This window comes from Erinaceus europaeus, chromosome 1, assembly GCF_950295315.1.
Source record: "Erinaceus europaeus chromosome 1, mEriEur2.1, whole genome shotgun sequence".
NCBI lineage: Eukaryota > Metazoa > Chordata > Mammalia > Eulipotyphla > Erinaceidae > Erinaceus > Erinaceus europaeus.
In genome coordinates, this window is record NC_080162.1 from 148229425 (window position 1) to 148255674 (window position 26250).

General features: G+C 46.0%; 1 protein-coding gene across 3 annotated transcripts in view; it reads right to left on the bottom strand.

The window, feature by feature from the left end:
* The window catches only part of EPHB1 (EPH receptor B1), a 528699-nt gene that overhangs the window by 208208 nt on the left and 294241 nt on the right, over positions 1 to 26250 (bottom strand). Inside the window, exon 1 of one of the 3 annotated variants that reach the window (XM_060196900.1) lies at positions 17916 to 17990. The exons of the other annotated variants lie outside the window; for them this stretch is intronic. The gene's annotated coding sequence lies outside the window, so the exon portion shown is untranslated. Of the gene's footprint in view, positions 1 to 17915; positions 17991 to 26250 lie in introns of those variants that run through there. 3 annotated transcript variants of the gene reach the window in all.

Below are 26250 nucleotides of genomic sequence, written 5' to 3' on the forward strand. Positions count from 1 at the left end.
TAGCTAAGAGGTGCCGCCTCTCCAGAGAAGGTCAAGTGCTGCATATGTATAATGTAAGATGAAGATTTTCCCCTTCCGTGGTATACTTGATAAAGTAATTTTACCGTGACCTTTGCAGAAACCCAGGAGTGGGAGTGGGCACAGTGGAATTTCCAGCCTCCCCTCACCCCCAGGTCTCAAAGTCACAAACACATTGATCTGTAAGGAGAGCACCGCAAGCAGGGTACGTGAGCAAAAGAAAGGATAGTGAGTTTTGGTAATGACAGAGCCTGCACTCTAAGGCTGAAATCCTCAAGCTGTATTTCCAGAGCTATCTGCCCAGAGAAGGGACAGAAATCTGTCTCCTCACACCTTGCCTGGCTACCCCAGAGGTGTGAGATGGGCCAAGAGGCTGCAGAATGTCAAACAACAGTGGTTGGTCCAAGGTCATCAAGGACCAACCCAAGGGTCTGGGCCACATCCTCTGGCCTGCCAGGGTCAGCTCCTAAGCTCCCAATGACAGTGGATGCAGCATTTTGCAGATTACAAAGTCACCTGGGGGGGGCGGGTGGTGGGAGTGCAAAGTACAAGAGATAACTAGTTTTGAAATAATAAGGTCAGACTCATTTCCAGAGTCTGCAATTCAGAGTGGCTGTGACCACGCAGAACACCACCCCCACCCCAACCCCAGAGGATGCAGGTAGAATCCCTTTAGCCTGACCCTCAATCACCACAAATTCCCCTAACACCTGAACTGAGATAGAAATCAAGGAGGATGGGGGGAGTGAACGGTGGTGCACCCAGCCAAACACACTCAGTATTGAGTGCAAGGACCCACTGAAGGATCACGAGTTGGAGCTCCTGGCACCACACCTGCAGGGAGAATGGTTCATTAGCAGTGAAGCAGGTCTGCAGGTGTCTCCCTTTCTCTGTCTTTATGCCCTCCCCCCACCCCCATTTCTTTCTGCCCTGTCCAATAAATATGGGGGGAAAATTAATGGCCACCAGGAGCAGTGGACTAGTGGATTAAATTAGAGGCTTCAAAAAAAATAAGGAAGGAAGGAAGAGAGGGAGGGAGAAAGAAAGAGAAAGAAGGAAGGTAGGAAGGGGAGGAAGAAAGAAAATAAATAAAGGAAGGGAGGAAGAGAAAAAAGAAAAGGAGAGAGGGAGAAAGAGAGAGATGGAGAAGGGGGATGAAAGAAAAGGAGAAAGAAAGGAAAGATGATGGAAAGAGAAAAAGAAAGGCAGAAAGGGAGGGAAGGAGGTAGGGAGGAAAGCAGGCTCAGAACCACCTTTCCTGCTGAGCAGCTGAGTCCAGCCCTTCTCCTGGAGGCCAGAAATAGGCCTTGGGAGCTGCGTGGTAGCAGAGCAGGTGGAAAGAGGCCAGCCATGGTTGGGCAGTTGTGAGCTTGTGAGTGCAAGCTGACCATTTATTCTATGGTGCTGTGGGGATGGGTTCAGCATTCCCAGCTGTCTGCAGGGGTATCAGTTAAACGTGATTAAAGAAGCCTAGTGCAGTGGAGATCGGAGGTGTTAAGGGAGCACTTAGAGCTCCTATGCAGTTGGGGAAAACACAGAGCCATTGAACTCCAAGGGAGAGAGGAAGGGGAGCCAGGCTGGGGAGGGGGTGGTGGGCAGGAGGACAAGGTAAGGGGGGGCAAGGTGGTAGGGGGCAAGCCCACTGAGAAGCTTGAGAGAGAAAGCAGAAATCCAGGGTTGTAGGCAAATAGGAGGCCAGCAAGACAGGAGAGTAGCCAGTGGGTCTGCTCTCCCTCCCCTACTCTCACCCCAAGTCTCTTAGCAAATGAGAGGCCAACACTCCTGGGTGTACAGGATAGGGCAGGTTCTTGAGGTAGGCCCCTCCCACTCTCACTAGCCTTGCTATCAAGATCTGCGGGTGATCACAAGGTGATCACTACCTGTAAAAATTGGTCAGAAGGTCCTACTGATGTTTATTTTGCAACCGGGTTTTTTTTACTGGGGTTCAGCATGATTCCATTACTCACTGCAGACCTCTTTTTGAAGATGGAGGATGAGAGACAGAGAGAGAGAGAGAGAGATACAAAAAGAATCAGTGACAAAAGGAGAGACAGCATGGCACTTTTCCACCACTTGTGGAACTTCCCCTGTTCAAGTGCTCCATGTGGCAGATGGGGACTGGAACCCAAGTCCTGTGTAAGACAACTGGTTGGCTGGTGTTTTCCCTCCCAACTCCCTCCCCCGGCACTTCTCTCAGCTCTGGCTTAACCATAAGCCATGTGGGAGAATGATTGAACTTGGAGCCTCTTAGCCTCAGTCATTAGAATCTGCTTACATGACTATTATGCTGTCTGCCCCACCCAGTTGCTGTAGTTTTAAACTAAAGAAAGTTCATTGGAACTGAGAAAAAACAAGTTTAGCATGGTGCACATGGATCATGTTGCATGAGCCCATGGGGCAGAGCCTATACATGCCTGAGGATGGGATCACCACAGATCACCACAGAGGATGTGGCTTCTGTCACCTTTTCTAGTCTCGGTTTCCTTGTTTGCAAAAATGAAGTTAACAGTTGTCCTAACCTCAGACAGTTGGTGGGATGACAGATTATAATCATGGTATAAATGCTTGGTTCAGTAAATGGCATGTCTCAATTAAAAGCAGGTATGGGCTGGGTGATGGTCCAACCAGCAGAACAAACATATTAACATTCTCTAGGACCTGGGTTCAAGCCCTGCAGGGAGAAAGCTTCATTAACAGTGCATCAGTGCTGTAGATATCTCTCCTCTCTATCTCTCTTTCCTCTCTTATCTTGCATAAAATAGTGCCCCTTGCGAACAGTGGAATGATATAGGCACTGAGCTCTGGTGATAACCCTGTTGGCAAAGATGGGGGGTAAGGGAGAAAAGAAAAGCAGTTATCAACAATTTAGATTCATTTTGTATGACCAAGATAAAGGGACATTCTAATTTTTTAAAAATCCAATTTATTCCACATTTTTTACTTTAAAAAAAGGCAGTCTACGCCTACCATTTTTCTTCCCTGAAAGAATGCAAGGAAAGTAGCACCAATCCCATTTTTCTGGTAATAACTCCAAGGCCCAGACAGGTGAGAGGTGAGCTACCTTGCCTGATTCATTACATCTGGTCTGTGGTGAAGGCTGAATGCAAAGCCAGCCGTGTCTGGCCCCTGAGCTGCTGTCTCTTCCAGATAATCACTCAGGCAAGTTACCCAGAGAAGCAGATGCACCCCAGCCTGGCAGACATGCACAGTCAGCCTCAGAGCACGCAAGCTCAAGTGCACACCAATTCAGGTGAGCGACTTGGGGAAGGCACAAGGCCTCTTCTGCTACTGAAGTCATATCTCCCCCTATTTTCCTTGCCTCCAAGGGGGCTAAGTGGGGGGGGGGATGAAACACCACTGTGTTCAGTGTCACATTCTGGGCCTGCCTACCCCATGGGGATTCTGGGTTGGATGAGAAAAGGTGACCAGTATACATGGAAGTCACTGCCTCTTCTTCAGTGGCTGCTCAGAAAGGCAAATATATCTTCCCAGTGGCTTCTAGTGGCCAGAAGGAAATGAAGACAGGGAAACAGGACCAGCTGCAGTTTGCGGAAGGCACATGGGCAACTCAGCAACAGAATGGGGCTTGGGGTTCAGGCGTCCACTACACTGCTCCTGCCTCTAGTGTGTGTCACCTCCTAAGAGCATGGATGTTTGCTACTTAACAAATGTGTGGGGAGAGAGGAAGTTGGTGACACACATAGTTGAGTACACACATTGCAGTGTGCAAGGACCTGGCTTCACCCTGACATGTACCTGTAGAGAGGACGCTTCACAAATACTAAAGCAGTGCTGCAGGGATCTCTCTTTCTCCTTATCTCCCTCTTCCCTCTCAATTTATCTCTTCCCTATCAAATATTTTAAAAAAATAAATTATCAAAGTGATAAACTTTGAGTGAAGTATGAACATCAAAGACTGATACCACAGTCTAAGATAGTCAAGGAACCTAGCCTTGAACTTCAGGTTGGTGAGTTAGGGGCACCAGAGCCAGCCTGTTGCCCACCAGGATTAGTGGGCACAGGACAGTGGACTCAAAGGGAATGACAGGCAGTGGAGCCTGGACTGTCTCATCGTAGGCTAATAATCAGTATAATCCTATGAAGCTTCATTACCGAATTCCCCCTGCCCCATTTCCACAAGCAACAATCATCTGCTAATAACCAAGATAAAGGTCCATAAAACACTATTGCTCCCAGGCAACACGTCTGTCTTCTGGCTCTCTGTAAGAAGCCAGGATATCATCAGGAGGGTGTGCGTACCTTACCTGAGATGTGTCTATCACGCTGGGATGACAGGTACCCAGCCTCTGGATTCATCGGTGGGGCTGGTAAGGTACTGGCTCATCAAGCAGAGCACATTTCTGGAAAGGCAACTCACCATTGGGGAATTCAATAAGTATTACAGTATCCACACCTTGGCTTCCTAGTGGAATTTCACAAGGAGAAAAGGGTCTCTCTCTCCCGCACTCTTTCTCCCTCTGACATGAGAGCGTGCACGCACACACACACACACACACACACACACACACACACACACACACGGGTTCATTTTCTTTACAGGTCTCAAAAATCTCAAAGGCACTGGTTTCTTTTCCCCTGTTTTTGCAGAAGAAACTTACCCTTAGCTCACAAGCCTAACAACTGGTATGAAAGAAGCAGGTTCGAGCAAAGGAAGAATACGCAGTGGTTCCAATCCCTTCACTATGCAGGATCAGCAATTCCTTTTCTTGGACCTAGGTCCCAACCTAGGTCAGACTATGGAAGACTCATAAGAATGACTGTGACCCATCCCTCCCACCCACTCCCACCCCCCACTGGCCCAGGAAGCTGCATGACAGCAGGAACCTCACATCTCCACTATAGAGCCTCTACTTCCCCCAGTCCTGGAACCTTTGGATAGGGCCCACTTTCCCGTATGCCTCTCCCAATCCATATCAAATAATATTGCATCTGCCGATCGCAACCTAATTAACGCAACTATTGCCACCTCAACATGCTTCACTTCAGACTGTGTCCAGAGACTTCACATGTGGAATGACTACCCTTCAGCTTCATCACTCGGGTGAGACCTTTCCTTTCATAATATTCTCTAATTCCATACCAGGTGGTTCACTTTCTAACAAAGTCCCAAAACCTAGATATACGCTAGTTTCGATGAGAGAGAGCATATGTTCACACGTATCCATAAACTACTGCAAAATATATACCTGAAAGCAGAAGTACACTAAAGTTTGCAGTGAGTACCCCCCCACAACACTTCCTCTCCACTATTCCTAGCTTTGGGTCCATGATTGCTCAACAATTTGTTTGGCTTTGTACGTTAACTCTCTTTTCAGTCACCAGGTTCCAGATGCCATCAGGATGCCGGCCAGGCTTCCCTGGACTGAAGACCCCACCAAGGTGCCCTGGAGCTCCGCGTCCCCAGAGACCCACCCTACTAGGGAAAGAGAGAGGCAGACTGGGGTATGGATCGACCAGTCAATGCCCATGTTCAGCGGGGAAGCAATTACAGAAGCCAGACCTTCCACCTTCTGCAACCCACAATGACCCTGGGTCCATGCTCCCAGAGGGATAGAGAATGGGAAAGCTATCAGGGGAGGGGGTGGGATATATGGATATTGGGTGGTGGGAATTGTGTGGAGTTGTACCCCTCCTACCCTATGGCTTTGTTAATGTATCCTTTCTTAAATAAATAAAAAAAAAAAGAATGAACTAGAGCTTTGATTTCAAGGAACACAAAACCTATTGGAAGAATTAAATGCTAAGAATCCTTACAAACAAGAACAAACGAAAAAACCAAGTTATGTAATAGAGAGAGGCATGTCTATGGGAATAAGGAGACAATGGGAGTTGGCAGTGAGTAGAGTTCCTTGGAGGTGATGCCAGCTGACAGGGTTTTGAAACATGAAGAGAAATTGGCCAAGCTGATAGAAAAGAAAAGAAGTGTTCGAGGCAAGTGCGAAAGCACAGTGGTGTGCAAAGAATCAAAGGTATCTCAAAGCTGGCTCATGCCCTTTCTGGGGGCCCATTGCCTACTCAATGGATCAGGAAGCTTTGCTTCCCTGAGGAGTGATGCTAGAAAGTTCCATCAGGCTGCAGTTAATTTTGGAGCAGGTCAAGACTGCAGAACTGAGCCTTCAGATGAATATGAATCATAGGTGTGTCTCTGGTACACGGACCCCAACCCCCGACATGAGTGTCTGATCATTCTTCACTCTCTTTTGGGTGGTCCTTCCTGCTTCCCCTCTTCTAGCCTCTCAGAGGCAATCAGGTGTGACATACTAATATCTAAATCTCCCAATTGATATGTTGAAACCATCTGAGGAACCTGATGCCATAGCATTTGGAAGTAGTGATGGGGAAGGTGAGCAGACTAGGTCAGGAGAGTGTGCCCTCCCCTCCTCCCCATCTTGAGATCAATATCCTCAAATAAAGGAAAGAAGGGGACAGTGAGTAGATAGTATAATGGTTATGCAACCAGACTCATGTCTGAGGCTCAATTCCCTGCACCACCATTAGCCAGAGCTGAGCAATGCTCTGGTAAAAATAAATAAATAAAATAAAAACAAAGGAAAAGAAGCACGAAATTTCCTCTCCACCCCTGCCCTTCAGTATAAATGCTAAAGACAGAGCACATTGAACAAGGCATTGATCTCTAAAGCATCAGGTCTTGAGTTTGATCCCCAACATGTGTCAAGAGTGATACTCTCAAAAAAAAAAAAAAAAAGGAATGCACCCAACCTATGGAGACTGAAGAGTAAATCTCTGAATAACCCCTGAACCAATGAGTAAATCACAAAAGAAATGAAAAATTACTTTGAGGACAATGAAAACAAAGAGACCAACTATCAGACCCTGTGAGACACAGCAAAAGCTTTCCTAAGAGGGAAGTTTATAGCAATAGGCCCATATCAAAAAACAGTAAAGATCTCAGGTGTCCAGTGGTAGCACAACGGGTTAAGCGCACCTGGTGCGAAGCACAAGAACCGGTGTAAGAATCCTGGTTTAAACCCCAGCTCCCCACTTTCCCCACCTGCAGGGGAGTCGCTTCACAAGTGGTGAAGCAGGTCTGCAGGTGTCTCTCTTTCTCTCCCCCTCTCTGTCTTCCCCTCCTCTCTCCATTTCTCTCTGTCCTATCCAACAACGACAATATCAATAACAACAACAATAATAACTACAACAACAGTAAAAAAACAACAAAGGCAACAAAAGGGAAAATAAATATAAAATAAAAATAATTATAAGAAAAAACCAGTAAATATCTCACATAAGCTATCTACCATCACAACTGAGTCAAATAGTAAAGGAACAGCAACAAAGAGACCAAAGCAAGAGGAAGAAAGTAAAAAAATCCAAGTAAAAAAAATAATTAAATAGAATCCAGACAGACAATACAAAAGATTAATGAAACCAGGGTCTGATTCTTTGAAAGGATAAATAAAATAGATAAAACTACTGGCTAGGGGGCTAGACTCACAAAAAGAAACAGAAAGGAAGCTATGATTAAAAACAGTCAGGAACGAGAGAGATGAAATGACAACCAAAAATGTGGAAATAAAAGAGTCATAATACATGAATATTATGAACATCTCTATAGAAATAAACTGGACAACCTAGAAGAGATGGAGGTATTTCGAGAAGATAAAGAAGAGTGATGAGCTAGTTCTCTGCCTCACTCATTAATAAATAAAGGGTTTTTTTTTTTCTTGAATAAAGGGCATGTGAGGACTCAGTCAGAAGATTTAGGTATTCTGCAGACCAGAAAGCAGGCTTTCTCACCAGATGCCAGAGCTGTTGGCATCTTGATCTGTTGCTTCCCACCTCCCAAACCATGAGAAGGAATCTGAGTCTGTGGTGCCAGCCCCACTCGGGGGATGATCTGTCAGCTGCCAAGTACAGCCAGTGGGGACCAGGCCTCTCTCTGCCACTCAAGGCCCTGGCTTTTCCTCGTGCTGTATGCTGATACCTTTTTCCTACAGAGGCCTCCTCTTGCCTCCCAATCAGTCCTGCCCAGGCAAGGCTCAGTGTGGATTTATGATTTAATTTGTGGGCATGGCATTAAGAAATGATTTCTCGACTGGTCACTTAAGAAATGATTAAAGACCATCATTTCAAACCCTCAGCAATCCCTGGGGGAAGGGAAGAGGCCTGAGGTGGAAAAGGGGGTGTACAATTAAGCCAAGATGGACACAAGGAAAAGGGTGACTATCAACCCAGGTGTCAGAGGCAGGCGACAACGCCCTCTTATGCAGTTGGGAGGACTGTGTGTTGGGAGAACTAAGCAGCCCTGGGAGTCCTGAGGAACTGCCCCCACCAGGCTTTGTCATGTCACCTTTGCCCAGACTTGCAGGTGCCATCTCAGGCAGGACATGACAAATGCAGGCCCCCAAGACCTTTTCTCCTCTTGCTGGGTCCCAGGGGTGACTAATTCCAACATGGAGGGGGAAAAAACAGCTTGCCAAGCTCCCTCTGCTCTGGACACCAGCATGTAGGGGCTCTAAATTACCCTAATAACTCATCTAAGTCAGTGGCCAAATGTCACATTGTCCCAGTTTATGAGATGTGGTTGTAAAGTCCTGAGTCCAAGCCAAGAGCTCAGGAAGACAGGCTGAGCTCCCCCTGGAGGAATTCCTCAACCTCAGGTCTATCCTTGGCACCTGGTGTGTTCATCTGCTGCTGAGGCCACCCAACAGGACAGCTCAGCCCTCCCTGGACTTGTCTGCTCATGGCTGTCACCACCTGTCACCTCAGATGGCAACAAAGTAGCATAACTCAGCCTATGTGTTGATTTTGAAAATGCCCAGCATTCCAGAACTCATGCCTTAGCCCTTGCCACCTGGGAGGTCACAGACAAGACCCATCGCAACCCCTCTCAGCTTTGGTGGATTTTCCTGCAATATGGGGGCAATGGCACTAAGAAAGATTCTTTGTTGTTTACTCCTGTGTACACACACACACACACACACACACACACACACACACACGAGACTCACTTTACCTTTGTACAGGAATGCAAGTTCCCCATCGATGCTAATCTGAGCTTCTAGAACATTCATCGTGATAAAAGATACTTAGACGTTTATGTACCCCATCTTTATTGATTTCGATGGAGCTAGAGAGAAATTGAGAGGGAAAGAAAAGGCAAAGAGATAGAGACACCAGGTGACACTGCTTCCACACTCTCTAAAGTTTCCCCCTTGCAGGTATGCACCATGGGCTTGAACCCGAGTCCTTATATACAATAACATGCACTTAGGCAGGTGTGTCACCACCTGGTCCTTCTGTTCCCCTTTTATACAGAATCACAAAATGAGCTGTAGGGGAGCCTTCTCAGGGGTAGGTTGTGGCACTGCTTTGTAGGTGGGATAGGCAGAGGGTCCCAGGGGAGGGAAGGAGATGGGCCCTCCGCCAGGAAGAGAAGCTTGCTCTATCTTCAGAGCCCACAGACGTCATAAGACAGCAGGAACCTCACATTTCCACTATAAAGCCTAAACTTCCCCCAGTCCTGGGACACTAGGGTAAGGCCCACATTCCCGTATGCTTCTCTCAATTCTTATCAAATAATATTGCATCCTCTGATCGCAACCTAATCAACGCAACGAGTGCCACTCCAGCATGCTTCACTTCACTTCACTTCACTTCACTTTAGAGAGTGTGGAAGCAGTGTGTCCAGAGACTTCAGGTGTGGAATGACAACCCTTCAGCTTCATTACTCGGGTGAGACCTTTCCTTTCATAGTATTCTCTAATTCCATCCCAGGTGGTTCACTTCCTAACAAAGTCCCAAAACCTAGATATAGACCAGGTTCCAGGAGGTAGAGCATATGTTCACAGGTATCCATAAAATAGGGCAAATATATACCTGAAAGCAGTAGTACACTAGAGTTTGCAGTGAGTACCCCCCCCCCCCCCGCAACACTTCCTCTCCACTATTCCAACCTTTGGGTCCATGATTCTTCAACAATTTGTTTGGATTTGTATGTTAACTCTCTTTTCAGTCACCAGGTTCCAGATGCCATCAGGATGCCGGCCAGGCTTCCCTGGACTGAAGACCCCACCAATGCGTCCTGGAGCTCAGCTTCCCCAGAAACTCACCCTTCTAGGGAAAGAGAGAGGCAGACTGGGGTATGGATCGACCAGTCAATGCCCATGTTCAGCGGGGAAGCAATTACAGAAGCCAGACATCCCACCTTCTGCAACCCACAATGACCCTGGGTCCATGCTCCCAGAGGGATAGAGAATGGGAAAGCTATTGGGGAGGGGATGGAATATGGAGATTGGGTGGTGGAAATTGTGTGGAGTTGTACCCCCCCCATGATTTTGTTAATGTCTCCTTTCTTAAATAAATAAATAAATTTAAAAAAAAGAATCCCACCACCCATGTAGGGTGGTAGATCTGCAGATGCTGTGAACCTTGCTCACACTCAAAGCAATTCATCTATCAGTCAGCCACAAGGCATGTGTCTCCAGCAAGCTTGGACCCTAGATGTTGCACAAGGCCAAGGCTGCCTCAAGGAGATTTACCCTGACTTGGAACAAAGCTTCAATTCCATGAGGCACCTGCTCCGGCTGGGCAGCAGCCACAGGTCAGCCAGCCCCCTCCTGTCCCTTCCTCCTGAAATGAAAGGCCCTGCTTCCCAAGCGAGTGAGCATGTGGAAGGCAAGGTGAACACTCAGCTCATCTGGAAGCAGGCCTCCTGCAGAGATTTTCCTATTAGTCTGCAAGGCTTCTCCATCAATAACCAGACCAGCCGTAATGAAGACAAATATTTTGCAACGAACTGTCGCTTTTTCACACAGGGGGAGAAAAAGCCATTCAAATTATAGACGCTTTAGGGTCTCTCTCTCTTCCTCCTTTACTTTTATTTCATTTTGTTGGCATATCTATTAGCTTTGAAAGAATCATAAATAACTCTTTCCCTTGGAAGGAGAGGGAGGAGAGCGCTTGGCAGAGATTATACCTTCTCTCCTGGGTCTGCAACTACAGACTGTCCTTAAGTTGCTTTATCAGCTGTGTCTTAGGATGCAAAGGGCCTCAGGGTGGAACTGGGGACCTAGGGAGACCAGGGCCACCAGAGACGGTGAGTTACAGAAGAGGAAAGAAAGGAGGAAGGGAAGGAGGGAGAAGAGGCCCCATAGCACTGCTCCCCTGGTCATCAAGCTTCTCCCATGCAGGTGCTCCCTTGTGGTGCCCAGGGAACTCAGACTCTGGACCTCACTCATGGTAAAGTTTGCTCTCTACCAGGTGTGCTGTCTCCTACACCCTGATGTATATGCTTTAATTGACTCGTCTGGCTCAAACTCTTGCCTACTACATGCATGACTAAATGCTCAAGTTGAAGAGCCAGGAGAATAGCAGGTGGGAAACCAGTATCTTTGACCTGGCCTTCCCTAAGTTGGGGAAAAGGAGCTCCTAGTGACAGTGGTGAGCCCTACTGAACCCCAATTATTCTCAACCCCATTCCATGCATTTCCTGCTGAGATCAGAGCCCTGGCCTGGAGGCTACATCCTCTAGGGGTCGTTGTCTTTCTCTCTGTCCCTTCCCTCCTCCTTTCCTCTGTTTCTTTCTTTCTACCTCCTCTCTTTCTTCCTCTCTCCTCTCCCTCTCCTCTCCCTTTTTTCCCTTCCTTTTCTTTTCATTCTTTTGTTTTTTCATTAGATTTTTTTTTTTTTTACAAAAAATTCCATTAGGGTTATCACTGGGATTTCATGCCTGCAAGACAAATCCATCACTTCTAGTGGCCATTTTTCCTTATCCTTCCATCCTTCCTTCCTTCCTTCCTTCCCTCCTTCATTCTTTTCTTTCCTTCTTTCTTTCTCCCTTTTTTTTGATAGGACAGACAGAAATTGAGAGGGGAGGAAAAGACAGAGAAGAAGGGAGAAGGAGGGAGAAAGAGAGAAAGAAAGAAAGGAAGGAAGAAAGAGAAAGAAACAAAGAAAAACACTTGATGCTTCCCTTTGCAGCTGAGGAATGGGGGCTTGAGCCTGGGTCCTCATGACTGGTAATACATGCACTTAACCAGGTGTGCTACCAGCTGGTCCTTTATTTATTTATTTATTTATTTATTTTACCATAGCACTGGTCAGCTCTGGTTTATGGTATTGCTGGGGATTGAACATGAGACCACTGAGCTTCTGGCATGAAAATCATTTGCAGGACTGGGAGTATGGACCGACCAGTCAACGCCCATGTTCAGCGAGGAAGCAATTACAGAAGCCAGACCTTCTACCTTCTGCAACCCTCAATGACCCTGGGTCCATGCTCCCAGAGGGAGAGAGAATGGGAAAGCTATCAGGGGAGGGGGTGGGATATGGAGATTGGGCGGTGGGAATTGTGTGGAGTTGTACCCCTCCTACCCTATGGTTTTGTTAATTAATCCTTTCTTAAATAAAAAAATAAAAAATAAATAAATAAATAAATAAAAAAGAAAATCATTTGCAGAACCAGTATGCTATCTCTCTAGCTTGTAGTGTTTAGTTTTTTTCCCTTGACTAGAGGATACCTCCTCTGGACAGTCCACAATCAAATGTCATCAACCCTCCTCCCCCTCCCTCTCATCTAACTGTCACCATGTCATGTCATAGTCACATATTAAGCTCTTGTGAGACCTCCTCTGACTTCTGTCACTGCCTTGGTCTAGACCCTTGTCTAGTCTTATTCTAAGAGGCCCTGCACCCACCCACCCCCTCTTCTAGGTGATTCTTTGACAAAAAATAATCCTCCCTTCTTTTTTCTTTCCATAAGCAACTATGTGGAGGTATTAATAACAAAACCACACACAATATTGGCAGTGTACAGTTCAGTGGAATTTATGCATTCCATCATCACCATCTGAGCTTAGAATGCATCACTCACTCCTCAAGTTCCTCACAGCCATGCAGTCTGTAACTGCTCCCATACCTCAATCAGCCAGCCCTTGACCTATACTCCATTTCTTTTGATGGCTGCTCTTTTCTAGCTACTTCCTAGCCTCATTCTATATTGTCTCTGCATCTGCCTCTTTCACTCGGTATGCTCTTTCTTTGGGGTTACCTATATTGTACCATGAACCATACTACACTCCTTGGTATTGTTGGATTGGTGGCTAATCCATATGGAAATTTTATATTTTACTGATCATCCATTCTTTAGCTAATAGGGCATCAGTATTGCTTTCACTTTGGGCTCTCATGAACAATGTTGCTGTAAATGCCTGCATGTAAACCATAGCATGGGTTAAAGCTGAGGGTAACTACAGAAAGATAGAAATAGGCTGGGGGTATGGATCCACCTGCCAATGCCCACGTTCAGCAGAGAAGCAGTTACAGAAGTCAGAACTCCCACCTTCTGCACTTCCCAAAAATTTGTGGTCCATACTCCCAGAAGGTGAGAGATGTTAGGGGAAGATGACTGGAGGGCTCTGCCTTCCAATTCCATCAGGACTCAGTTAAGTGTACATAATACCAAGCACAAAGAACTGTGCAATCATCTGGGTTTGAGCCCCCAGCTCCCCACCAGCAGGGAACTGCTTCACAAGTGGTGAAGCAGGTCTGCAGGTGTCTTTCTCTCTCCCTCTCTACTTCCCCCTCCTCTCTCAAATTCTCTCTATCCCATCTGATAATAATTTTTTAATGGAAAAAATGGGTTCTAGGAGCAGTGAATTCATAGTGCTGGCACTGAGCCTGAGTGATAACCCTGTGATTCCAGGAATTGAACTCAAGACCTCATGCTCACAAGTCGGATGCTCTACTCTTTATGCAACACCTCCTGGGCTGCTAATTTGTAAAAGTATTATATTCTAGTGAAACCCAGTCCTTCAATTCCCTCTGCTATGGATTAGGAGTCCTAGCTAAGAAATATTATCTCTAAGGTTACATTTTTCCCAATATGTTTAAAAACGCTGGTTTTTCCATTTAACTTGATTTGCATTTCCTATCTTTGCATGGTGTGAGGAAAGGGTCTTAGTTTGTCTTTCTTAGTTGTGGATCCCCACTCATACAAATGCCATACTCTGTCCCTTATATTCAAATAAACACTAGGAACTATGTCTTTAGAGTAGAATCCAGCCACCAATGTGATCTAACTGTATATTCCTCCCCAGACAGGGAGAAAAGCCAGTGCTACCAGGGAGGGCCAAGGTGACAGCCAGGGGCTCCTGGCCCAGCAAGTGTCCTTGTGGTTGAGGGGCAGCCTTTCCCCTGAAAATGGGCTGCCCACTGTCCTCGTGGCAGATAGAAAGGATGGAGATGAACTCAGAAGCAGGTGGGGGTGGACAGAGGATAGCAGCCTCTCTTTTCACCCCTGAAGACTAGCAGAGGAGGTGAGAGAAGCCGTGCACGATGTATTATACTCCATTATTTGCCTGGTTCATAAAAAAAAAAACCTCTCCATTATTAAACATTTTGTCCTGTTTAATATCTCAACTGCCTTTCAGCCGCCAAGTTGCAAGATGCTATTATGATTTCATCCTAAACTGTCTGGGCAAATGACTTCACCAATGTGTCCAGAACCTCACCTGTCCAGTGCTCTACCCCATTATGGAAATATAGAAACAGGTCAGAGAGAGTATGGATCAACCTACCAACACCCATGCAGCAGATTACCAATTACAGAAGCAAGACAAACACCTTATATACCCCCAAAAGAATTTTGGACCATATTTCCAGAGAGGGAGAAACGTTAGGGGAAGGGCTCTTAATTCCAATTCCATCAGGACCCAGAGAGAGAAGAAGAAGAAAAAGGAAAGACATTTGGAGGTAGAAATAAATGTAGGTGTGACTTAAAAAGGAAGATAAGGCAAAATAAAAAAAAAAAAGGCAGATAGATTGTTACAGAAATAATAGTCAACTCATATCTGTGACCTTGGGAGAATTACTCCAGTTTCAAGTGAAAGGAATGGGGCCACAGAACTCGGTGATGGGAATGTTTTGGAATTGTTCCCCTGTCATCTTGTAATTTTATAAGCCAATATTAAATCACAAAAAAGCCCCCTCCACTCCTAGCTCTTAGCAGCTAGCAGTAGGGACAAGACACCTGTCATCACCTCTTGGTGCCTCATCAGATCCATACGGTCACCCGATAGACTGATCTTCTCTCTGGGGACCTACGCTGCCCACTGGCAGAGCTGGGGCAGCAGGGTTTCTGTGATTGGAGGGCCGTGTGCAGACAACAGCTCAGCAGCAAGCACACATAATGCCCACTATTGATTGATTTCTGGGCAATCGAACTCTGCGGCAGACCAGGGAGAAATGCCAGCGGACTCTCTGAATTCCCAGACGGGCAGGGCTACTGGCTTGGTTGGCAAAGCTGCCTGTGTCTCCAGAAAGGGTGGTGGGGAGGGGTTAACTGATGTCATGCGAGCAGCCTTGGCAGGAAGCAGTGCATCACTGGAGGTGGGGTGGCCAGATTGCCATGCTCTGGGGGACCATGCTTTAAGAACAAATTCCTGGGGCCTGGGAGGTGGCACAGTGGATAAAGTATCAAACTCTCCTTTATATATATATATATACTTATTATTATTTGTCTACTTTGATAAGATAGAGAGAAATTGAGAGGGAAAATGGAGATGAAAGGGGAGAGACAGAGAGACATCTACAGCACTGCTTCATTGTTTTTGTGAAGCTTCCCTCCTGCAGGTGGAGACTGAGGGCTTGACCTTGGGTCCATGTGCATGGTAGCATGTGCGCTCAACCAGGTGTACCACTGCCTGGCCCTTAGCATAAGACTTTCAAGCAAGAATTCCCAAGTTGGATCCCTAGTATTGCATGTGTCATGTTCTGCCTGCCTCTCTCTCTCTCTCTCTCTCTCTCTCCCTAGTGCACCCCCTTCTCTCATCAATGAATAAAATCTCTTTAAAAATATAAATAAATAAATTCAACTCTCTGCAACTAGCACTCACTGTTTCTTCCTTCAGACTGATGAACACACCCAGAAATCTTCCCTAGCCTGGAGGATAACCACTGCTTCCACCAGAACTCCACCCACCACAATGTTATTTTTTAAATAACATGAAAGCACAGATGTAATTCAGCCACCATCCCTCTCAGTTGAGGGCTAGATGACATGTGGTGAATTCTCCCCCTTGCCTAGGGATTCCACTTCCGCTTGCCCCCCAGTCCCCCCAGCTCCCCATCACTAAACATACAGTCCTTCGCTGCCTTTCTTGCTCCCTGACATGGTTTGCCTGTCTGTGTGGCTTTTACATAGCAGTCCCCTGTCCTATTGAGGAAGCAAGCTCCCAAAACTTTTTTATTTTTCTTGATTTTAATACTGATTTATTGGACAGCAGCAAAGAAAAATTAGGAGGGAAGGAGGAGACAGGGAAAGGAGAGGGAGAGAGAGAGAGAGAGAGAGAGAGAGAGAGAGAGAGAGAGATACTTATAGCACTGCTTCACTGCTTATGAATCTTCCCCTGGGGATTAGGGGCTTGAACCCAGGTCCTTATGCACAATACTTACTATAAGCATTCTACCGGTGTGCTACTGCCTGGCCCCAAGCTCCCAAAACTTAAGGATGCTGGGAACACCAAGTGTCCATTCTACCTGTGCAGATGGGAAAACTGAGGGTCCACTGAAGAGGATGCTGACCTAAGACTAGAACACTGGAACCTGGACCAAACCTGGGTCACTGTGCTATTCTTAAGTGAGTGACCAGCACCTTCTCACATGGAAATGCATCACTGGGTTTTTTGATAATTATCAAATACAATAATCTGTGACCATTCTGGTCAGCAGCAGGTGAATAAGAACATCACTGAAATCAGGGCCCAAGTTGTCATTATTCTACTGAACCCCATGATGCTAAGTAATCAATCAGTAGACAGAGTTAACTTTAGGGGGGTGGGGAGCATGCAGTTGTTTTACATCTAAAATCTGAAATATAAGACTGGGAAAGAAAGAGAGAGAGAAGGGAAAGCCTATAGAAAGTTCTTAACTGGAGATTATTCAATTATTAATCCATTCAACAAACATCTATTGATTGAAATGCATCCAGTACATTTAAATACATTAACTCATTGTGATACTTAAAGTAAATGAAACTGTCCTTGGCAGATTTACAGGATGTAAGAGATATAGGGCTATTTTGAAAACTGACCAAAAGAAAGAAGCAAGCATTTATCTGCCTCGACTCAAGCAACTAGACTACATCCTGGAGCAACCAACTCATCAGCAAAGTAAGTTTCTCCTTGTAAGAGCATTTCAGCTGTCGTGTCCAGAAAGAAGGTGGAAATTAGAATAGTAACACTGTGGAAACTCTGATGGAATCCACTATCTGGGTCATAATAATCAATACTTGATCATCACAGAGGCTGCCAACCATCACAGAGTGCCTCCTCATGAGAGAAAAAGAGACTCAAGAATTTTTCCAAGAGCAAACCTGAGTCTTATTAAGCCTCTGAGTTCCCAATTACAGGAAAAGTGGGTGACAGAGGCAATGGCAGTCTTAAACTACATACAGGACACTCACTCTATAAGACAAAATACCTGTTTCCTCCACCAAACAGATTTAAAAGAGAGAGAAAGAGAGTTTACAAGAGAACTATAAGTTAAAAGAGACTCACAACAAATAATAATAATAATAAATTTATTTGTGTTGGGGCAGAACTGGAGCCTCATGCATTTACAATTTTGCTACTTCTAGGATGAATTATTCTTCAGACTGAAAAATAAAGAAAGCAGTGAGATAGCACAGCACTAGAGCTAACTTTAGTGCTGTGACACTCCCTTGTGAACCTGGGACTTGAACCTGAACCTTATACGTAGCAAGGCAAATGACCTATACAGTGAGCTATCTCTCTAATCCAAGAATTGAAATTTAAGAGCCTGATTCCAACAACTGTGAACACAGAAATGGAGACACTCAGGAAATTCACTAGATATTTGATGAGGTTAATTAAATCATTAAAAAATTACTTAACTGTGATAATCACATCATCCGTATCTTTCAGAGATCTACACTGCAGTGTCCATACATGAAATGACATGATGTCTTGACTTGGCATCAGCCTTGGTGGAAAGATAAAGAGATAGGCCTTAGGCAAACAACTGTTGGAGCTAAGTGGTTCACCTTATTATTCTCTCATACCTGAGGCTCCAAAGTCCCAAGCTCAATCCTCTGCATCACCATAAGCCAGAGCTGATCAGTGCTCTGGTAAAGACAGAAATAGAGAGAGAGAGGGGGGAGGGAGAGAGAGAGGTGGGGAGGATAGGTCTTATCATTTTTTTCTTTTCTCTATTTTTTTAATTTTTAAAAAACATTTATTTATTCCCTTTTGTTGCCCTTGTTGTTTTTTATTGTTGTAGCTATTATTGATGTCATTGTTGCTGGATAGGACAGAGAGAAATAGAGGAAGGGAAGACAGAGAGGGGCAGAGAAAGATAGACACCTGCAGACCTGCTTCACCACTTTGAAGCGACGCCCCCTGCAGGTGGGGAGCCGGGGGCTTGAACCGGGTTCCTTCTGCCAGTCCTTGCACTTTGCGCCACATGCGCTTAACCTGCTGCACTACCGCCCGACTTCCAGGTCTTACCATCTTTTAAAGATGCATTTATTTATTTAGGAGAAAGGACCAGAGCACTGCTCTGACACATGCAGCATCAGGGAACCTCAGACTTGTAAAACTGATGCTTTCCTAGTTGAGCTATTTTTTCAGTCGCAGGAGTTTGGTTTTATAAAGAAAGGGAGAACTGGGGGCCTGGTGGTGGCACACCAGATTGAGTGCATACATTATAGTGAACAAAGACACAGGTTCAAGCCTCTAGTTCCCACCTGCCAGGGGGAAAGCTTCATGAGTGGTGAAGCAGTGCTACAGGTGTTGCCCCCTCTTCCCTCTCCCTCTCAACTTCTCTCTGTCTCTATTCAAAATAAATAATATTTAAAAGGAAGTGCATTAAAAGGAGAAGAAGGAGGAGAGAGAAAACCAACGGCAAGCTTGTCCAATCTCTGAGTGGAGATGGAGCATGGCAGAGACAGGATTGTTTTTCTCTAGGTAGCAGGGATGACAGGATTCTGAGGGACTGCAAGGTAGGCAGGGGCAGGTGTTTAGAAAAGGGAACCAGAAGGACAGCACTTTGTTGATTCAAAAAAAAAAAGTGATGCCCTGTATTGGGATGGTTCAGAGTGACAGGGCACAGAGATTGAAATGCCTGTTAGTCATTTGACTTGTGGAGTCAGCAGGTACATACAGGATTCTGGAGCTCAGGTCCAGCTGAAGATGTCAGTTCTGGACTCATCTGCATACAGATGGCATCTAGAGCTGGCAGTTTTCCTGCTCATAACAAACAGAAACTGCCGAGGGGAGCCCCTTCCTCCTTTTTTTCTGAAGCTGTCCTCTAGAACCTCAAAAGAAACAGGGTCAGAACATGAGGAGGTGTCCAAAATGCTTTAGATTTCTACCACCACCACCACCCTAAGCCCAGCATTGAAAACTCCACAGATGTTCAGATTGTATACATGATCTCCTGCCTATCTTTGTGCCTCCCTTAAATGTGAACTCTTGGATAAAGCCATATAATCCCTCCCTGAAATTCAGCCAGTCTGAATCCTCAGCCCTTTATGCACTCTTTGAAGCTGCCATGTCATTCTCTGGAAGATTTCCTGACACTCAGGCCACCTAAAAGTTGTTTCCATTGCTTCTGAGTGTCCACTGATCTTTCTCTGCCTTTCTCAGAGCCCTTGCTGGGGGGAAGAGAAGAAGGGAAGGAACAGAGGGTGTTTGGGGTCCTGGTGCATGAAGTGGGACAGGGCCTAAGTTAGGTGTTGAGAGTGTTATACAGACAGCTTTCATGGGGAGATGAGAAGTTGTACCCACGTGTCAACAACTATATGGCAAACCATTAACCTCCCACTAAAGTGAGTTTCAAAAGAAGACAGAGACCATCAAATCACCTTCTGTCCCAACTTTTAAGAAAGACAACAGCCAGTGTTGAGGGTGATATGTAGCGTTGGAACCCTCAAACATTAATGATGGTAATACAGATTCAGTCAGTTCTCAGAACAGATTTCCAGTCCTTCAGAATGACTGACACAGAGTCAGCATCTGACTCCGAAATTTCAATTCCAACCCCAAGACAACTAAAAGCATATGTGCACGTAAACACCTGTACACAAATGCCATTTATTATTCATATTAGCTAAAAAGTAGGGGGGATGTCTATCAACTGGTGAACAGAGAAACAAAACCTGATATCTCCAGCAAGAGAAATGTTAATTGGTTAAAAAATAAATAAAGAAAATATATCTTATAGCATAAAAAAATCTCAATGAGGCTGGACAGTAGCGCACCTGGTTAAGTGCACATAGTGTGAAGTGCAAAGACTGGCACAAGGATCCCGGTTCGAGCCCCTGGTTCCCCGCCTGCAGAGGTCGCTTCACAAGTGGTGAAACAGATCTACAGATGTCTTTTTTTTCTCATCCCCTCTCTGTCTTCCCCTCCTCTCTTAATTTCTCTCTGTCTTACCCAGCAACAACAACAATAACAACAGCAACAGTAACAATAGCAATGCTGACAAAAAGATGGCTCCCAGGATTCATAGTGTGGGCACTGAGCCCCAGTGATAACCTTGGAGGCAAAAAAAAAAAAAGGCAACCTCAAAAGCATTGTGATAAGGAAAAGGAAGCAGTGACAGACTCTCAAATGTTTTCATTTCGATGAAGTGCTCCATAGATTCACTTGCCATGGACTGTGGGGGCAGATGGGGGAGTGGTGAGTGACTGTTTGGTGGATGGATTGCTTCATGGGATGATGGAAACACTCTGGAATAAAACAATGTTTGCCATGGCACAATTTGATGAGTACACTAAAAAAAGAAAAACAACTTTTGTGTCCAGATGAATACATACCCACCCAGTTGAGTGTACATGATACAATGTACAAGGACCTGGGTTTGAGCCCCTGTCCTCATCTTGGGGGGCGGGGGAGGGAGGTAGGCTTCATGAGCAATGAAGCAGTGCCACAGGTTTTTCTCTTTCACTCTCTCCCTCTCCTTTCCTCTCAATTTCTCTCTAATAAAATTAAATAAACAAATACTTTAAAAGTGTTGAAAAAGGAGAAAGGGTATCCACTCTCCCATCTGTCCCCATTGTCTTGAACCCCCGGCTCCATCCTCCTATGCTACTTGAGTACACAGCAGTCTAAAGCCCGCAGGACCATGCCCAAGGTCAAATGCTGCTGTGCAGAGTCAGAAGCTCATGTCTCCACCCTCAGGGTCTCTAAGGGCCATTTAAGTTTCCCCAGTAATAAAGGACTTGGGATGCACTTTGAGTACAATGTACACTTAGTGTTAAGTACGCACAGTATCACCATCCTCACGCACTCCCTTTGGGAAGCACATATTCGTTACACCTGGAGTGGGTGGAAATCTGTTATTCACCCCCAACTCACAGAGATGTTGGGACTGTTGGCATCTTTTGCTTCTCTAAGTTGCCCACAGAACGCAGGGCATTTCCTGTGCCCCCTTCCCTTCTCTCCTCTCCTCTCTCCTCAATCCTCCCCCTTCTAGAACTGTTCAAGAAGTGGAAGTTTTCTCCTCAGGCAGTGGCAAAATAGGAGACCTCCTTGTAACAAGGTGAGCAGCCAGGGGTCAGCCTGCAGGACACAAGTGACCCTTGTCTCAGCATCCTAGTAAATGTGACACTTGGGGTTTGCTCGGGTGACACCTGGAATCTAAATGTCAGTTTAGCAGCTATGAAGCTATGAAGGACTGTGTCCACTCAGAGAGCACTCCTGGGACACAGTTTCCCCACCACAGAAGCGAAAGCCTTGCAGGAATGTCAAACGTAGCCTCCGTGCCTTTATCATAGAACGAAATAGAGGTGGAAGACTCCAGTGCACCAACGGGCCTGAGATAATACATTACATAGAAATCCTGAAAAAAAAATTGCTGATATGACTTGTTGGGTGAGCTAGTTCCTTAAGGATTATTTTCACAGACTTGCAAATGGCATCTCCCAAACTGCTTCCCCCAGCTGTATTCTGGAAAGTGTTATTAGGCAATATGGGGAGAAAAAGCTTCCTGTGAATAAATAGTTTTGGGGAAAAGGTCCAGCTAAATCACCTTGGGGAACTTTAAGAAGCATACTGGTTTCTGGATTTAGAAGTATGAGGTCCCGTTTCAGATTCCCTTCCAGAATTACAGACGCCTGAGTACCGCTTCCCCTCCTTCCCTCTCATAAAATAAATGAGTTAAATAACTCTTTAAAAAGGGGGGGGGGCTGAGCAGTGGAGTACTTAGTTGAGTATCAATGCACAAGGATCTGGGTTCAAGCCTCCAGTCCCCCTACCTTCAGGTAGAAAGCTTCCCAAGCGGTGAAACAGTGTTGCAGGTGTCTCTCTCTTCCCTTCACTAACTCCTCCTTCCCTGTCGAATTTTCTCTGTCTCTATCCAATAAATAATCAATACAAATTTTTAAGAAGAACACAGTGGATTATGAAGAAGTCTTTGGAGTCCTGCAAGGAAAGGCACACCACCCATGCACCTACCCTAGCTGCTAATACCTTCCCACAGAACCCTGGAGTCTTCAGAGGAAACAAGAGATTATGGAGCACTGGTGGGTAGTGCCAAACCTTCTGTGGCATACATGCCCCTGTGTGTGTATGTGTGTGTGTGTGTGGGGGGGGGGGGTGTAGCCCAGAGCTGAAGCAGCAGGAAGAGCACCCAGAGTCAATGGATGAGCAGCAGCAGGTAAGATGTCTGGGGAGAGTTTGGGTTTATAAACTTATCTGTAGCCCCAGAAGGTCCATGGGGGAGAGGTCCAGAGCTGTTGCAGATCCACCTCCTCAAGGCCCCTGGGAGGGACTATGGATAGCAGTGAGGACATGAGGAGGAGAGCAGGACAGAGTCTACTGCCCAGTGCAGGACACCACCCACCACTCACAGCATGCTCCAGCAGCAGAGGGTGTGGGCACCTCACTCACTCACTCACATTTTACCATAGAGGAGTAAGGCTGGATGTGAGACAACATAATGGTTATACAAAAGTCTGTCATGCCCGAGGCATCAAAGGTCCCAGGTTCAATTCTTAGCACCACCATAAGCCAGAGCTGAGCAATGCTCTTGTAAAACAAACAAACAGACATACAGACAAATAAATAAATGAGTGAAGGAGACACTGAGGCCTATGGATGTTTCAGTCCAAACCCAGCACAGTGTAGGGGATGTGGGTAGGGGGTGTAGTCCTTGGGCACCCAACATAGTATGACTTTTCCCATTCTGTTTTGTGGCAAGTTTATTTCCCTCTCCCCATCTGTGTCCCCTTAAGTCATTGCTCCAGGGGCTGAGGTATGCACCCCCCAAGCCGTCACCAGTCCCTTCTCGCCTGAGAGAACCCATACCAGCTCTGCTGGGCTGCCTCCTGGGCAAAATCTCAATGTTTCAGTATCTGATTGCTCTCTACAGCTGATCAAATGTGATTTTCCAGTTGAGAGAGAAAAATAAACTCACTAAAAGAAGGTGGATCAAATGAAGCTCACCTCACAAAGGCCCCAGCCCCATACAGAGGGGTGTGTGTGAGTGTACACACACACACACACACACACACACACACACACACACACACACACACACACACACACGATGCTGAGTCCTGAATTTTTGTAAAGGCAACAAAGATTATGGTTGCATGTCTCCAAAGAGGTGTATAAATAGTACATATATGGCATTTGAGGCTATACATTTGAGGCATATGAGGACACACATGATTCCATGGCAAAGAGTCAACATTGGGAAATGTGCTCAGCATGGTCAGAGAACCTACAAGGAAAAAAGATTAACTAAAGGCCTTGACAGTGGAGACAGGACTCTACTGAAGAACTAGATAAGGGTTTCAGTGCCCAGACTCCTGGCCCTGTGGAGAGAAGGCAGGATAGGGGTACAATGACTAGTATCACAGCTGGAATGACAATAGAGTCAGCTGAAGATCTCTATGTTCCATAAAAATGGTTTGGGGGATTCATGGGGCTGAGGACTGGGGGCTGTGGCACCTAGGGGGCTTGGTGACACCAAAGGTAGGGCACAGCAGAACCTCCTCAAAGGCAAAGAGAATAACAGAGAGGGAACAATATCAGAGAGACATGGGGGGGTGGTACTGTCCAGGATGCTGTATGCAAAATGAGCTAGACTGCCTTCTGAGCTGGATGCCGCACCCATAGGGACTGCTCCCCGTTCCTCTCATCTGCCTCCCAACCTCTCTGACCCAGGACTTTTTTCTCTTTGTCATCCCTCTTCCAGAGAGCTTCCTCACTTGGGGCTGGTAGCCTCAATTCACAGATAAGAAATGTGAATCACAGAGAAAGGAATTGTTGATTCAAGATAACCTAGCAAATTAAGTGAGATTTTCCCTCTGCTTCCTGTTGTTGAGGTGGTCTGGTGTCGGGCTGCACCGCGGAGAAGAGAGCGGACGTCCAGAGCAAAGGGGTACACAGATCTTTATTATAGGATGGGGGGGGAGGTTTGGTTCAGACCACGTGGAGCCAGCCAGCAATGGCCGACCACGGGGGGAGAGCAGGGAGCGAGACCTCAGAGAGGGAGAGCCGAGAGCCCAGAGAGAGAGAAGGTCAGCCTCTAGAATTCTGCTTTTCTGTAGATTGTGAGCTGGAACCGCCAAAACGTGACAGGTCAAAGCAAAAGCAGGAAAGGCAGACAGGCAGTAAAAAGGTTCTGTCCTTGGAGTCTGCGAATCAGATTCCTCAGATCGCGTTGAGTGACATCTAGGGTTTCAGGGGGTGTGCCACAGTAGTCGTGCCATCTAGTGAGTGACGTCAGGGTGGCAGGGTGGACTGTATCTTTCTATTCATTTATTATTATTATTTTATATTATTTGTCCCTACCTATAGGGTTGCTTCACAAGTTCTTTCTCTCCCCCTCTCTGTCTTCCCCTCCCTCTCTCCATTTCTCTCTGTCCTATCCAACAATGACGACAACAACAATAATAACTACAACAACAATAAAAAAACAACAAGGGCAACAGAAGGGAAAATAAATAAATATTTTTTTAAAGTGCAAATTCTTGCTGAGGAGGGTGCATCCTGGGAAGATTCTAGTAGAGCTTCTCCCTCCATTCAGAGAGGAGGAGGAGGAATGGACCCAAAAGATAACTCACCTGGGTAGAGCACATGCTTGGTCTTGTGCACAGATACCCAGGCCTCCAGAAAAAGCTTCAGTGCTGTGGAATCTTCTGCCACAAAACAAAGTCCGCCAAACATCAAAACATATATTCATAAGGGCCTTAATATTTTTCATTATACAGATGATATTTTAATATGGGGAAAATCAGATACAGATCTCTATGCCTTACGTGATTTTCTCATTCCTGCATTAAAGAAAAGCGGCCTTAATGTAGCCCCTGAGAAGATACAGCTAACCCCTCCAATATCCTTCCTAGGTTCAGATATTTCTCTAACGCAAATTCGTCCCTTAAAACCTAATGTTACCTTCCCTTCTAACCTTACTCTTGCTTCTTTACAAAGTTTTCTAGGAAATTTAAATTGGCTTAGGCAGTATCTCTATCTGCCCACAAGCTGCCTCCAACTACTGTTTGACCTGTTGAAAAGAAACAAACAGCCCTCTTCAAAACGTAAGTTAACTCCTGAGGCCTCCTTGGCACTGGAAAGGGTTAACCAGGCCCTCCAGGACATGCACCTTGTTCGATTCTCCCCCTCCTCTCCGGTAAACCTTCTAATCTTCAACTCCACCCCCACAGTAGTAGGGGCACTGTGGCAAGACCATGGGGTTCTCGAATGGCTTCACACGCCAGTAGGAGGAGCTCCAAGACTCCTCACTGAGATAGATGCGTTAGCATTCATGGTTCGCCAAAGAAGAAATAGGTCTGTGCAGGTCTTAGAGAAAGAACCGGATTTAATCATTCTGCCCTTTTCTCTCACAGATACAGAGTGGCTCGTACGCCATCATTCCCGCTTTGCCATAAGCTTCATGGGGTTTCCAGGACAAATAGATAACCATTTTCCTTCTAATAAATTGATAGCTTCTTTACCTCTTCTGCCTCTACTAGCACCTAAACTTTTCTCTCGGGATCCCATTCCCTCTGCTCCTACAATCTTTACTGATGGCGGAAAAAGGGGAGCTGCTGCCCTTATATATTACCCAGACAAACAATCTCCTAAACCTCTCTTTACTGAGCTTCTTCTGCTTCTCTGGCCCCGCCCCCTGCTTCCCGTGAGGCTTCCGGTTCTCTAGCCCCTCCCCCTGCCGTTCCGGTTTCAGCTCCGCCCCTGGCCCCTGCCGCCGCGGTTTTCA